Below are 13,455 nucleotides of genomic sequence, written 5' to 3'. Positions count from 1 at the left end.
TTATTCTTTTAAATCAATAGTATAAATTCTGTTATCTTCTGAACTTTCTATAACTCAGTTCTATCCTAGTGGCAGTGAGTTGGTTAAAAGTTAGTGTTTTTTTCTGGTGGGAGTATTCATGGGTTCTGCAATTCAGCACTTTTTATTTTTTCTCCAGAGAGATGGTGACAAGAATGCTCAAATAATTAAATTGCCTGTCCTGGTTGTCTTATACAATGGCAATAGCAAGTTCACAAGAAGAAGGTGGGCTGACTCTTGATTCTCCCATAAAAAATATATTAAAATTAAGTATGTTTTAGTATTTCTATGAAAATAAGTATTGAGGTCTAGAAAACCAGTAAATTCTTGTTTTCCTTTTCTGTCTCTCTTTTTCTTTCCTTCCCCTCCCCCTCCCTCCAATCTTTATTTCTTTCTTGAACTGTGCTGTTCATTGATATAAGACTTGTACTGCAACTTAAGTAGAGAAGCTGGGAGAGAGAGTACAGGATTAGAGAATCAGTAGGCTGTACACATAAAATCTAAGAAACAGGTGCTGGTCCCTCATTTCGTTTTACAAGAAAAGAACTGACAATGGTAAAAACATAATTTCATATATTTTCTCAGTATAGTTATGTAGAAAGAGAAAGGTTCTACACTATTTTCTCTTTATGTGCTGCTTGGAAGAACATTTGCTAACTTTACTGGCAACATGTTATGGTTGTCATCGACAAACCCCTCTAATTTTTCCTAACTCCCTTAGTATTTCTTGTCCATAGATATTGTCAGACTACTTTCCTCTCATGCTTTGTCTTTTTTATTTACTCCTGTGAGAAGTTTTTTAAACAAGGAAGCCTATTTATATTTCAAACAGTTTGCTCTAAGATTTGTTCTCTTTCTCAACTTTGTGGGTGGCAGAATACAGGTAGGATAGCATCTATAAACAAATGGAATTCTTCATATTATCTTATTAATTCATGGTGATAGGCCATGAGTCAGGAAACCTGGATTTTTATTTCTGGCTCTGCCTGTTACTGACTTGCTTTTTCTCTTTTTTAAAAGTCATTGGCAATAATAATTTTTGGTCTATACATCTCACTAGTCTATATAACTCATATGTAAAACATGGGATATTGAGTACAAAAGAAAGAACTTTAAAAGTTGTAATAAGATACTAATAAAAAATCTTACATGCAGTATTGCTTTCTGGAATTATATTATTTATTGATCACTTATTTATTCAAGTGAATTCAGCACCTAGAATGTGCTGGGCATTGTACTACATGATGTGGATACAATGATAAATAATATAAATTCTTGTCTTATGACAACATACACATCATCAGGATTTGCTAAACCATCAGCTTATAATTATTAGTTTCCTCATATAATTTTGTGAGTGCCCCTAAATTTTAATAGTTTCCTAAATTGTTCAAGTCCATTTGTTTATTTTGTTGGTGAGGGGAGAGTTGAGGTTGCTTAATTTAAATAATGGGTCAATATCCAGTTAATGTCTTGATTTCTGTGACTTGTCCATACTCTACCTCATTGCTAATAATGATACCAACTTTATTATTTTTTGAGTACTGCTCCTTTTTCTCTTTAGTATCTTAGCTTGTCCCTTTTGTGTTTTGGACATACTCTTTAATTTTCTTTGATTGACTTTGATACCTTTGGCTCAGACTGTCTTTTTATTGACTTTATTTTCTCCCTATCACAAATTATGTATTTCCTCTGTCTTTAGTTTTTGTTTTCTGTGGAGAATTTTAGTTTCCACTCAATACCTAATGATTCCTTCAGGAAACAATTACATATTGTTGTTTTTTTTTGTTGTCAAGGTACATGAATAAACACTGGTTGAATGTTTTTGGAGCTGAGTGAGAGTCCATGTAATCTGCCATCATTTCTCTGTGTGTATGTGTGTTTGTGCATGCAGCTTACACCCTCAATTTACCAAAATGATCTTGTGATAGATGTTTCCTAAAAGTCCTGCAGCACATATAAATTAAATACATCCATCATGGCTTTCTTTTATTTGAAGACAGTCGTTGAAGATACTTATAAGAATTTCCATGAATGATTTGAAAATTGGTGCTTTAGGAAATGTACTCTTTTAAGAATCGTCTAGAATTGTTTCCTTCTCTGTTCTCAAGAGATTATTGGCTTTGACACGGTCTTCCATTAGAATTGGGACAATTACTCTCAGTTTGCTAAATATATTTGTGAGGAAATTACCATATTTATTGATTTAATACAAAGTTAAACTTGTAAGACTGACAATGAAGGAAAAAAAGAAGCTCTTCATGGGAAGAACAACTGGATTCTACTAGCATTATGTCTTGTATTATTCAGGAATATTTTGGTTGCAAATGACACAAACCGAAGTGGAACTAAATTAAGCAAAAGGATGACTTATTGAAAAGATCCTGATACAATTCTGAGGATCATTGGAATTGAAGAACAATCAAAGTTTGGAAGGCAGGAATTTGGGAAAGTTCCTCAGGGATTTTATTAGTTAGGAAATCAGTTTAGCTGTTTTAATAGGGCTTAAAGAAGACAGATTTATTTATCTCTTATGTAAAAGCATGAGTGAGTAGACAGTCTAGGGGGAGGAGGTCATCTGATCTATGATATCCAAAGTCCCGGGTTCTTTCTATCTGATTGTTCCACCATACCTAAGCATGTTATATTTTCTGCATGATTTATTCTGGATCATTTCCTGTTAGGTCTAAGCTCCAGCCGCTGGGATTGAGAAAAAATGGGGGAGCAAGCTGTTTCCTTATAAGAACATGACACAGAAGTTGCTGATGTCACTTCTGCTCACATGTCTTTGTCTGAACTTGGTGATGTTGCTGCAAGAGAGGCTGGGAAATATAGTCCCCAGCTGGTAAGCCATGTATGTGCCCCACTAAAACTTGAGGGCTCTATTACCAAAAGGAAGAATGGGAGAAAGGATAGCAAGAACAAATTGCAGTCTTCCCCACAGGACTAACCCTTGAACAAGGTCAAGATTTTATCTATGGCACTTACCTCTCCTTGTCTCTAACAATGGACTTCATTCTGTTCTACTACAGGATACAGAGCAGGAGATATGGTTATCAATGGCTCGGTGTTTACACTTCCTCAGCATCAAGATCAGTATCATTTCTAACAAGTAAACTCAATTTTTTTTGGCCCTGGTACATTGCCCTAGGAGGCTGTGGCTAAAGAGGAGGGAAGAGTTCTAGGTAAGGATAACATTCATTTATTAACACATATTTATTAAGCACCCGTGTGCCAGGCAATATTATAGACCAGGGATAAATATGACCTGATGTCTGCTTTTATAAAAGAATGTTTATTGGAATGTAGTCACATCCATTTGTTTGCAGATTGTCTGTGGCTGCTTTTGTGCTACAATAGCAGAGTTGAGTAGTTATGACAGAAATAGTAAGTTCTTGAAGTCTAAAGTATTTACTGTGTGGCACTTAATGGAAAAAGTGTGTCAACCCACTGTTTAAGCGTTGGGGATACAGTGGTGATCAAGACATTGCAAAATCTCCATCCTTTTGGAGCAAATATGCATAGGATTTGCCCTCTGAGATCCAGTTTTCTGAGTGGTTCCTACCTCTTACTAGGGTGTCTGACAGAGCAAATAATCTGTCTGTTCATTATCTGCATGGACTTTCAGATCTCTTTGGGATAGCCCTATATGACATGGTTTGTCTATACAAGGAGGGTTATACCATTACAACCCTAGTTCAGCGTCCTTATGAACTTATAGCAGAGATTTCGCAGGCATCAAAATGACCTTTGTACCTTAGGTTATGTCTTGTACTTGGCTGTTGGTCCTTCTTGGGCCATGGATATTTCAAGCTGTCATTTTGTTGTGTTATTTGCATTGCTGTTTTCTTGCTTCTGACCATTTTCCATATGGCTTGTTTCATTTTCTTCCTCTGTATTATCATGGCATTTGGATTATTTTGAAAATGGGTGTGTTACCTGTGTCTGAAATAGTGATATTCTTTTTTGTTTTTTCTCATTTAAATATCTCTATCCTCTCCAGTTTGCTCTTCATTTTTTCTTAAAATTTTATAGAGGTTAATCCAGAATGTAGAAGTTCCCTCAGTTAGATTGAGGTTACTCATTACAGGTCTCACTCAATCTGCAAAGTAATGCAGTACATTAGTTTAACACTCATACATCCTCCACTGCTGGATGACATCCTGCCAACATCTGTTTATAAGTATCAAGGTTAGAGCGTTCCTGTAACACCGCCATTGGGAGTTCAGCACTTGTCTGCCTAGAAATATGCTGCCGTCACTATGTGGATAATTAATATAAGGGGAAGTAATGAAGTAGGGGGTAAAGGTACAAGAGCCTTATGGCAGGAGAAATTTATGATGGGAGAACTTTATAATGAGTACAAAGTGTACATTAGTAAATTTATCAAAGGGTCAAAATTGAAAATCTGTTGAGTATGGTGTGTGCTCATTGACTTCATCTTCAGTCCAATCAGGACTGAGAGGCTTACCGTGGCCTCATTTAGTTTACTAGTCATCAGCTTTTTCTTCTTGACTTTGCACTTCTCTCCCTCTCTCCCTCCCTCCTTCCTTTCCTCAGTCCCTTTCTTCCTCCGTCTCTTTCTTTTTCCTTTCCTTCTTTCTTTCCTTCCTTCCTTCCTTCTTTCCTTCCTTCCTTTTTGCCCACCTGCCTGCCTTCCTTCCTCCTTTTTACTGTCCCTCCTTCCCTTCTCCCTCCCTTCCTTTCTTCCACAAACCATTCTGGAGTGTTTACTTAAGTGATAGGTTCTGAGCAAGATATTGGGAATATAGTTCTGAACAACAGAGACATAGTGCTTATCCTTGCTTATCCTCATGCAGCTTATGGTCTCACACGGGAGAAAAACAAGAAAAAAGGAGGGGACTTTGGGAGCACATGCCAGGAACTAATAGATCTTTTACCTAGTGAAAATGCATTAGTAATTCTATAATAACTTTTTTATTAATATAAATCTCATCAGTTCTTTTCTTTAATGTAAATGCCAATGAACTTACTAAATGACTAGGTAAGTATTCAGTAGCATCCAAGAATTGTAAAATGATAAGTAGATGATATAATCATGGCCTAGTATCATTAGATTGGTGCTGTGACACTACTAATTAAAAACAGTGTCTTCTTTTAAGACAACACTGGTTAGCTTTATGTATTGTGTGTAGTAAACTTGAATTTCTTTAAAAAAATTCTATAACTCACAATTTTTATTAGGTTACACAATTTTTATTTTATTAGATTACCCTAAGATTTAAAATTTTTATTTTATTAGGTTACCCTAAGATTCTGGGGGATTTTGGCATATACATTTGAGGGATGTTCTCATACTCCCTCCCATCATGATCACTAGAGAGGTGGGAGGTTGGTGACTATCAGAGTGTGGATGGGTTTCCAGAATTTGTTGTTACCTCTGATTACTTATACCTAAGCAGGGATGATGATGTTTAATAATAATAACAACAATAGTGATAGTGATAAATAGCTAACATTCCCATAGTACTAAGTGACAAGTGTTTTACACGTACTAACTCATTAACCCTCACAGCAACTCTATCATTAGCTCCATTACATAGATGAGGTATTGAGGCCCACAGCTAGTAAGTGACTGAACTGGGAGATTCAAACCCGGGCTCTGATGTACACATTTGTAAACACTATGTTCTATACTCTTTCACAGCTGTATAACACAGAACAGTGGTCTGGTGTTGAGAGAAGAGGACAGTTTTTGAAATTAAATGACCTGAGTTTTAATACCAACTCTATCAACATGCCTTTTGCCTTGGTTTACATGACAAAATTGAGGGATTGAGTTATACTGATATTCCATAAAATACGACCCTAGACATGTTCTATAAAAAAGGACTTAGTAGTTAAATAAGCTTAAGAAATACTGCAATTGATCTCTTGGAAAGCTGCAATGTTCCAAAAAGTCTTGCAGTAAAGATGCCTATTTAACTTTGTTTCACTGAGTTCTTCCTAAATTTTGACCAAGGGAGAGCTTGGAGTTTAGGAACTCCTAAACTTTTGGAGAAGAATGGAAGGGAAAACATATTTTAACACACCAGAGAACTAGTGATTTATGAAATTATTTTCAGGAACTCTGAACCATATAATCTTTAATGTCTCCTTCAAATTCAAAATTCCTATAATTGTAAATATCAATTATATATCTATATGTGTTTGCCAATTTTGCCTATTTGTATTGCCCTCCAATGTTGACACCAAACTGAGAGTTTGTTTGACGTACCTATGTAATATGTAATACTGTCAGAGGAAAGTATACTTTATATTCTTTGTAAGCAAACACAGCCCAGTAGTATCAAATTTACAGTTTGAGGCTCTTCCAACTGGTTTTCTGGCATGTATAACTTATGTTCCCTATCAAGCTGAAGTAGAACCTGCCTTACCCATAGCTTATTAGAAGGTTTAATGATAATAATTTTCTGTTGAAGTTAACTGAATTATAGTTTTACTTGCAAATGTGAGTACATTGTAACAGCCCTGAAGTCTTGGTGTTAGTAACGGAAAGTATTGTTTACAATGTTTGTTTCACCATTCAAGGAGTTTTCTGCAATGATCTGCCTCTAGCACAACAGTTTTCTTACTTTTTCCCTAGCTCTTTTAGGAGTAGTTAGTTTAGAGCTTTATTCTTAAATTCTGCTGATACTGACATGTGTGAACTTACTGTGTGTGTGTATTTGTGAAAGCACATACAGGGAGGACTTTGCTGATTTTGTTTGTACAGCCACAGTTCAAGACAATAAATGGTAAACAGCTTTGCTTTTAGAGCAAGCCCATTGAAGCCACTTATAATACAGGTATTGAGAGACTGAGAACCTTTTCCAATTTCTTCCCACCATCAAGAAATAAGAAACTGGAATTGGTAGAGGAGTTCTTTTTAGGATGGTGAAATTGAACTTAACATAACTTATTATCCCCAAGTTTTACCCAGTCAAGAAGTAAGAAATTAGCCTTGTTAGGTAAAAAGATGTCTTCCTGTGGAATTGAACAAATGGGCAATTTGACAAAGTGCCACTGTAATATGATGGGTTACCTAAGACTTTCAGAAATGAGACACTCTGTAGTACGAATGAACTCTATTAGAAAAAAAAAATGGAAGAAGAAATATCTTGTGCAGAAATACTGAACTGGGTCTTTTTCTCATACTAGAAGTTTTAATGGTTCTAGTAAGCTCTGAAAAGAGACTTAATGGGATAAGCTGGCCTCTTATGGAATTTTCAGCTGGCACATTCTTCTAACTTTTAGTAAAAAAAATGTAACTACTAGTGACTTAAATTGAAATTCTTGACAGACATTTCACCAAATGCCTTCTCCCTCTTTGTTGAAGACAAAGTACAGATCTTTAGCTGACCCAGAGGCTCCTTTACTTTCAGAAAGTGCTTCTCATTCATTGTAGGACTGCCTTGATGGTGATTATGACCCTGGCTCTGTGAGGGTCGGTATATTAAATTGGATGAGAAAGATTAGTCATTTATTATCGTAATTGGAAAGTGGGAAGGAGCAGAAACACCCCATAAAAAACTCTCAAGGAGATTCTTTGGCATGGTGGTGCAAATAATCAGAACTCCATTTTCCAGCTCCATCACTTTCTAGTTGCATCATCTCAAGACAATTACTTCACTTCTCTTAGCTTCAGTTTTCTTATCTATAAAATACAGATTGTGAAAATGCCCCTCACCCTGGCAGGGATGCCAGGATCAAAAGAAGCAGCATATATGAAGTACTTGGCATATTACTGTCACCCAGAAATGTTAGGTGCGATTGTCAGTGGCTACAGAGATTCAAATGGTTTTCATCAAGTTTGTTAATTCAGGGAAGTATATCCAGTTGGTTCATCAGCAGAATCTTTGTACGCCCTTGGAAAAAAATACCACATTGTTTCCTCAAAGATAAAGCCAATACAATTGTTGAAATTGCAGCAGCAGGAATTTTCTTCATGGCTATAATGTTATACGGCACCTAGGTTCTTAAATATATCTTTTAGTTTCAGCTTATTGTGGTTTAAGAACATCAGGAAGAGGAATAAGAACCAGCATGAGGTTGATGGTTGAGTGGCAACTGTAATTTTCCATATAACAGAATCTTTGCTAATATAAAAGCTACCTTCTGGTTATGCAAAAGTTTAATGAAATATAGGCACAAAATGGTGTTTTCTATCCAACAAAGAATAAGAGCAGACACGGAATTTAGCATGTTGAGTTATTCTTTCCAAAATCAACCACCTAAGGACCAAAGAATATGATTTAAAACAAAATTTCTATGCATTCTTTTTTGAGTGAACAAAACAGCTTGTGTAGCTAAACTGGGTAGCTGCAGTGTAATTTGGTAATGTTTCTATTTGTTGAAGAAATGCCGAATATTTGCAGGAATGGCAAGAAGCAAAACAGCTCTCATTTGTATGCAACATAGTCATAACATAAAATTATGAGCTCAGAGATATGATTTCTGAAAAGATTGAATTAACATTGTGAATATTAGAGCCCCCTCATTTGCATAATTCTGGGGAATGCCATAGCATGACAAAGCTAGCAGTTCCTTTGGCCCTAGTGAAGAGTGAAGTTGTACAGCACTCCACAGTTCTGACTCACTGGTTGAAGTAAGAAGTGGGAGTTCACTCTTTGTAGAGGGCCTGGGAATCAGTATAGTTCAGATACCACTCCCAACTCAAAGCTCACCTGAAATAAAAAGAGGTAACTTTAGAAATGCTGCTTGAAATATGATGAGTAACTTCTGACATGTAGCTACCTGCTGTGAAAATTCCTCTTGGAGAGAAGAATATAATTATGTACTCAATACAAACACTTGTAGTCTTTTTAACTAACTACAGTTACCCACAGGTGACCTCTGATTCCTTGAGTTTTCAAGAATGAAGCCTGGAGGGAATCAAAGCTTTTAGTATGAAACCAGGAACCTGCTGACATGTTCCTGGGGTCATGTGATCATTTTATATCCAGAGTCTTAACTGGAAAAAAAATCACTTGTGTTCACAGAACCAGCAAGCTGGTGTCTCTTCTTAGATCGCTGATACATTATAGTCAGGACTGAGACTTTTCCTGTGTTATAGCTCTTTTGTTTCTTAACTAATGCATATTAACTCCTAAGTTAATAGAGGAATGTAAGGTGGGTATGGAATGTAAAAGATGAAATAGCAGTTACAGTGTTACATTGTGAAGATGGAGGGAAAAGGAAGTGGATACAACATAAGTAAAAGTACGTATAGGTATTCTCTGCATTTAAGAGATCAGCTCTGTGGGACCGGGATGTATTGTACGTAAGAAATATGATATATCCCAATACATGGCAAGGAGAGTTTGATTTAGGATGGTGATGTCTGAAAAGCTGTTAAGAGGTTGATCCGAGAGGGAAAGAGGGCCTTTGGAATGAAAAACATTTGAGTTTGAGAGTCTGTTTCCTGCCTGCTGAGATGGGGGTGCCTGTTTTCACCTTAGGCAATTGACATTGGAACTCTAGGGTTCTGTTCTACACTGAGCCTTCTCATATAATGTGGATTATGTTTTCTCCATGGATTCTTTCTGTTACCCAGAGACCTGGGCCAATCTGTGCAATATTCATAAAAACAAAAGTTAAAAATCAAAGTTAACAAGGTGGATAAAAATTTCTTTTCCTCTCACCAAAACAGCCCCCCCTCCACTTTTAGTAAAAGACACAGCTTACAAGGATTCTGAAAACCATACAGTGGAGGTGGAAATGGCTAATTTGTTCACTATAGACCAGGTAAAATTGATTCTGAATAACTCACAGTCTCACATCTTACGGAGCATGAAATTTATAACTAAGACAATAAATGCTGAAAAAAACCCAGAATGCTACAGAGGAAAAGAGGATAAAGTAGTTTATTTTTAGCTGTAGGAAGGACAACAGGGAAAACTCCACAGAGAAGAGGACATTAGAGCTGGACAATTAAGAATGAATGTGATTCTGTTTGTTAGAAAAGAAGTGATAGACCTTCTAGGAGAGGATCAGTTAAGTAGGGACAATATGTTTTGAACATCCATGGTGTGTTCAGGGAGAAATAAGTACGTCGATGTGACTAGAATAGAGTACATGAGTAGGAGAAGGGGCTAGTGATATCTAGTTGGAAGGCAAGTTGGAGTTATATTGTAAAAGGTGCTTGTAAGTCAGTCATGCTCTTGGTTTTAGATTTCATTAAACACTCAAAGGGTTTTAAAGCAGGGCAGTGCTATGTTTAGTCTATGCAGAGTAAAGGAGACACCCATGATGGAGAAATCTGGAGAAAAAGGAATGGATTAAGAAGGTATTGCTATAGCTGAGATAAGAGAATATGGAGGCATAGTGAAGTAGGAAGAGGAGATGGATTCAAAGAATATTTTATTAGGTTTATCAGTTAGGCTTGGTAGTTGGCTTAATGTGGAAAGTGAGTTAAAGAGATGAATTCAAAATGACCTTGAGGTTTCTATCTTGGGAGACTGGGTGGGTGGACATGTCATTAGTAAAGACAGGGAACATATGTGGAGGGAAACAGGGATTTAGGGGAATATCAAATTCAGTTTTGGACATGATGAATTTTTGATGCTTATGGGATGGTTAGGTGAAAATGTTCAGTAGGCAATTTGGAGGTGAATTTAGAACCCAGAGGAAATCAGAAGTGGAGAAATAGATTTAGATGTCACTTAAATAATAGGCAGTTGAGACACTGAGTGGTAATGAAACCACCCAGAGAGAAGGTGTAGAGAGGAAACAGAAGTACATCAGGGAGGCACCCTGATGACGAGCTGACATTTGCTGGGTAGTCTAAGGAAGAGGGGCCAGGGAAGAAGATTTAAAAGAGGACAGAAAGGCAGTAAGAGAACCAGAATAAAGTAGTGTTTTGGAGAGTAATATAGAAAAAAGGTTCAAGAAACAGAGAGTAGTCAAAGTCAATAATGACAGATGTTGCAAAGAAATCATATTGGATAAAAGCTTCTATTTTTTTCCAACAGTGCTTAGCTACCTGGTGGGCCATGGATAGCTCATACTGTTCATGTCTATGAAATAGAAAAAGGGCTTGGGGAGCAAAGGTGACCTATGTGTACATTAGACAAATGACCTCTCCTTCCAGTTGAAGGCAGCACTTAGAGCTTGGCAAACAATGCTTCTTTCACCTCCTTGCCCGAACAGTCTCATGTAGGGCACAATTTGTGCAGAGCATGCTACAAAACCATATGTGGCTCTGGCTGACTGGGGGCAGGGGCAGTAAATTAATAATTGTGGACCAGCACAGGGGTCTAGGAGAAGGAGATAAAGGAATTGAGGTGATGCTGAATATTTATTTAAAATGGTTGCCCTTGGGCCCAAGAAGGATAGGGAATGATGTGAAGAGAAGAAGGGACTGGCCAACTTGAGGAAATGAGTTAGGAAGTCAGTAGAGATCCTGATGAGACCAAAGAGCAGAGTTTCTAAAGATTGGTAGGGGTGAAAGAATTGATTACAAAATCAATGGGAATGGATTCTGGAGCAGAAGAAAGGGTTTGAAGTGAAGGATGTCATGAAATGATGGGGCCAAGGTGTTGGGTGGTTTTATCAGAATATATGTTGAAATAACTTGGGGTGACAGCAGGCAATTAAGTAGAAAAGACAGCTGTGATTCTTAAGGAATGGGAGGGAATGATGGGAGGTGGGGTTCAGTAAGTGATAATGAGGTTGGAAAGAGGGTAGTATAACTTGATGTCATAGAACTCAGCTGGTGGCTAAAACAGAAAAAGGGGAAAAAGCACTTTTTTCTGCATGACTAGTTCAGTTTATAACTTAACAACTCTTTGGGTAACTAAAAATTCTTACTCTGGCTGTTTTGTTTGGCTATGATGAGTAAAACACAGTAGAACAGAGAAAGGCAATAGTAGGGAAAACCATAGGTTTAAAAATTACATCCAGAAAAAGTGGGTGGTTTCAGGAGATATTAAAAATTTTATTACTATAAAAGAAGAATAACCAGTCCAAAGATACACACCTTTTAATAGTATTTCCTTAGGTGGCAAAACTGAGAGTGAGAATCCTGTGTATTTCACTTTGGAGGGTATTTCAGCTCTGCTAGACTTTTTGACCTAATTGTCCCAACTATAAGAAAACCTGAAATAATTCTGAAGTTTGTTGCTGGGAAGATTTGTTATTCCATCAATATTGTGTTCTAATTCATTGACTCAATGCTTAAGAACTTTGAATCCCAGTTTTTAATTCCTCCTTGATTAAGATCTTAATCTGGATCTTTATTTGGGAGAGATGAAAACCTTGAGCTTAACCTTGTCTTTCAAGAAGACACACACCTGAACAATGTATTGATATGAGAAGAAAAGAGGAATACAAACATATTTTTACAATCAAATACTTTGTTCCTCTCTGCTTCTTAAGAGTCTTAAGAGTGAAAGTGCCAAAGAAAAAAACAGAAGACGTGTCAAAAACCTCAATTATTCCCTTATTTGTGTTCTCTAATACTCAGTGGCATAACTAGTAAAAATGATTCTGATAAAAAACTTGTGGTTCTCCATTATTGTATACCTCTGTTCACAACAAAAAGAGTTCATCTCTCTTGTCGTTGCAGTGGAGGAAATGAAAGCATTTGGCTAAGTAAGGTGTGGGCCATCGTTGGGTGGTCAAAAGCCAGCACTTTGGAGAGCAAGGGGCCAACTGGAGTTGGGGAGAGAGAGCTGGAAGAAAGCCTTTAAAGGAACACAATCTCTTTCAAAGCTGAGCTGATCAGGAAGCATCCTAAGACCTACTCTGAACTGCATTGCTTTCATTCTATTGGCTTTGACTTACTAATTAAAAATGGACTTAGAGGTAGGTAGCCTTTCTAAACTACTTATATTTATTATAGAACTAGTTAACATAATGAAAAATTTTATGATAATTACTATCAAATCTAGTTGAGCCAAACCCTCCTGTTCATGCACACACTGCACACTTATATATACTTATATGTTTCTTGGGATTAAGACAGTTTAAGTGTAAGATACCACCTGTCCAGTTGAGTGTTTTGCAGTCATCCACTAGTTGCCCTGTAAGTATGGTTGCTTTGGCCATCACAGTGAAGGAGATCTCATAAGAGGCTCTAGTCAGAGTGAGGTTCAGAGCCTCTGTCAACAGACTTGAACTTCATTAGCATTTGGAGAGCAGAGAGACAGCCATAGAAGCTTAGGGTCTTATTTTTGGTGAACCTTCATGTGTTGTTCCTAGATATGGTTAATGCATGTGCTGGTTCTGCTACCACCATTCACCTGGTTGCTTATTTTCCGCATATGCAAATTAGAAATCCTGGGTCTTAGAGTTTAAACACTCTCTCTTCCCCCTCCCCCTCATCTCCTCAGTCACAAACCACAGCTCCTCAGGGGCAGAGAGGGGTGATCATTTTCTATGGCCAGACTGTGATGAGAGGAAGTTGCCTTCAGGTCTGACTCTTTGAGCCTGTAG

Source organism: Monodon monoceros, unplaced genomic scaffold (assembly GCF_005190385.1).
Source record: "Monodon monoceros isolate NGI ecotype Baffin Bay Population unplaced genomic scaffold, NGI_Narwhal_1 Super_Scaffold_20, whole genome shotgun sequence".
NCBI classification, from domain to species: domain Eukaryota; kingdom Metazoa; phylum Chordata; class Mammalia; order Artiodactyla; family Monodontidae; genus Monodon; species Monodon monoceros.
Note: the sequence above shows the minus strand (reverse complement) of the source record.